Consider the following 3,340-nt stretch of genomic DNA (forward strand, 5'->3'; position numbering starts at 1 on the left):
TCCTGAAAGCCTCCATAGCCTCTCCTGGGGTGTTTTTCAGATCTGTAGAAAAATCTGTCTTGTCCACTCATGGATCCAGTTTCCATATTTAAGTATCTACAGATTTGATCATACTGAGAATTAGATACATTGACGTGTAGTTTATAAATGACTATTCCATGCATTTCATGGGTGATAATGTTCATTTGGTATGAAAAACAACAATCTCTGTTCCCTGAGATGAGGAAAATATGAGTGTTTTAAAGGTTTTAAGAGGAACTAATGCACTCCAACTTACATGGGATAGAGTTATGCCACGGTGATTAAAATAAGACTATGTGCTCCATCCATTATTCAAACATTTATAAGTCCAGGCTACATGTGTGTTGTCTAGAACAGCAATTCCAAACTTTCATAATCTGAGGACAGCCATTTTGAATAAAAAATGTTAAGAGACACCCCACCCCTAACCTATCCCTACTTTTCCCTCATCAATGGATGCTGGACGGACACTATTCAAACTGCATGCAGCAAGCCACTTATGCCACATTGGAGGTTTGTCCTGTTATGGTATATAAACTATGCACATGAAGCTTATACTCAGACCAATTTCCTGCCCTTCACTCCAAATTTCAAGAGTCTCACAGTGGCTCACAATCTTCTTTACCTTCCTCTCCCTCAACAGACGCCCTGTTATGTGGATGGGGCCGAGAGAGCTCCCCCCAGAAGCTGCCCTTTCAAGGACAACTCTGTGAGAGCTATGGCTGACCCAAGGCCATTCCAGCAGCTGCAAGTGGAGGAGTGGGGAATCAAACTCATATAAGAGTCTGCGCACTTAACCAAACTAGTAGAAATAACGTGCACAACTGTATCATCCCAAAACCATCCCCCTTTCCTGGTCCCTGAAAAACTGTCTTCCATAAAACCAGTCCCTGGTGCCAAAAAGGTTGGGGACCACTGGTGTAGAACATAGTCTGGCCTCCCTTGGTCCAGGGATGGACAGTAGATTTTGTGTCCCTGAACACAGTGCTCTCTGGGGAACATATGGAGAAAGGCAGTCCCATAGATAAGCAGGCCCTTGACAATATAGGGCTTTAAAAGTCAATACCTTTAATACAAAAATTTAAATTAATATCAACATTTAAAAATGTTTGTTTCCGTGCATGGTCCTGCCTGTAAGAGCACATCTCAACAAGTAGCTGATTCTTTAGGGCCACAATGTAGGAAGCCTTGACCAAAGTTTGAATTTTGCATTGGAGACAGGAAGAAACTTCCTTACTTATTTTTAACTTTTAGAGTCCAGGGTTGGGAGGGTCAGGTAAAACTTTCAACATTTATAGGAAAAGACCAGTGCCACCCAAAAACTGAATTTCAATGGCAATTTTTCATTGAGCATTTTTTCTTATTGTTTAGAGTTGTCATAAATTGGAAGAGACTTGATAGCACATAACACATACCGATACAGAGTATGGGGGATCTCGCTCTATACAGAAATCCTTTGCTTTGGGAAATAAAGTCAAAACCAGTTCAACCTGGTATCAGTAATATGATTACTACATTAGGCCTGGACCTCCTTGGTGCTACTCAGTCTGTTAGAATTCCTGATAGACTGATAGAGCTATTGGTTCTCAATAACCAATCAGCCCTTTTTCTTACCAGTGCTTTGAGATGATCTGGAAGATGTTGAAAGGGGGGGGGGGAGCATGGTCTGTTCCCTAGCAAGTCCCTGCCATTCCCAGAAATCTAGAGCAAAAAACAATTATGGGATCACAGCTGAGATACACTCCAAAAAATACAAAACAGAACTGTGATATAAGGGCTACAATACTTTTTCTTATAATTTTCAATAATAGACAATAAAAACAATTTTCCGCACAGCTCATTGTTGATTAATCATACAGCATGTAATTAACTAATAATAATAGACGCGTTTTTGGTGTTGCCATTTCTTCAGTATTATTAATTTCTTCTTGTTGTTAAGCTGTATGTAGTGAAGGAGTAAGCCAGTATCTTTTTTTAAAACTTGTGCAAAACCTTCCATTTCATTGCTGGCCTTACCACTTTAAAAATACAGATAACAACGCTCTGATAAAGTGTTATTACATGAATATGGTGCATTTAGAAGACCCTGGGACGAATTCAAAACTTTATCCCCAAATCATTCACTTAATTATTACAGGGAACACATACTCATAGGACTCATCCATTGTTGCAATTTACTTTTTGCTATATGGAGCTTGCCAATCATTTTTCTTTTATCTGGAATAAATCCATCACTTCTAAAGTTGACATGAACTGGAAGGCTTTGCAATAAATTGTTTTTATTGTCTATTATTGAAAATTATAAGTAAAAGTATGGTAACCCTTATATCACAGTTCTATTTTGTATTCCCAGAAATCTGACAGGGCGCAATTTTCAAGTTGGCCAGATTAGTATGAGAGACATTCATTCTCTGGTTTTACAAAGTTTTTGTGGATCCAGAGGCAGGCAACAGCAAACCACCTCTGAATGTCTCTTGCCTTGAAAATCCTACAGCGTCACCATAACTCAGCTGTGCCTTGATGGCACATTCTACCACCAGAAACAACAGCCATATAAAGTAAGTTAAGAATGTTAGCAGTCTGAGAATAGAAGCAGATGTTAGCCAGCCTTTCTCCTCAGTCTGCACAGTGTGAGTGATTCTATGAACATTCAGCTGTTTCATGGGTATTGGAGAGGTAGGCAGTTCAAATCCAGTCTCCTTGCAACACAACATGAATGGAAAGGCCTCAGATTCCTTTCTTTCCTATACAAAAATGCAGGGTCCCCCCCCCCCCCCACACACACCGTTTCCCCTCTGCTTGTAGCCCTCCCAGTCTGCACACCCAACTGAGCCACTCATTGCCTGACTTGCCTGGTGCGATTGCAGCTGGCCTTGTCGCAAAGTTTGCCTCTCCCCCTCTCCCCCACAGCTTTGTCAAAGGGGCTTTTGAGAAGGTGCCTGCAGTGGGGGCCGTGGGCAGCAGGGTGGGTGCTCCGAATCAGATAATTTGTGAGGAGGCCTCCGAGATTTTGACTGCCTAGGGGCCTCCACAGGGCACAGTGAAAGACAAGCTGGAAATAGAGGCATTGTGACTGCCCGGCAGCGGCATCTACCTAGCTTGCTAGCCCCGCCAAGGTGCCTCCCTCTTAACCTTCTCAATCAGGTGAAAGGGCGAGCCCCTTCCGCTGCCCTTCTGACAGCCCTTGGCTAGTCATCCCGTTACCAAGGCCCAAATCATCCTCAGGGCCCTCCATCAGACCGTACGAGAAAGTCCTTTTCGTGTAGGCCCAACAGACCTTGTTCGTTTCCCCCGCCAGCCGCTGGGAGGAGCCCGAGTT

Source organism: Heteronotia binoei, chromosome 6, assembly GCF_032191835.1.
Source record: "Heteronotia binoei isolate CCM8104 ecotype False Entrance Well chromosome 6, APGP_CSIRO_Hbin_v1, whole genome shotgun sequence".
Taxonomy (NCBI): domain Eukaryota; kingdom Metazoa; phylum Chordata; class Lepidosauria; order Squamata; family Gekkonidae; genus Heteronotia; species Heteronotia binoei.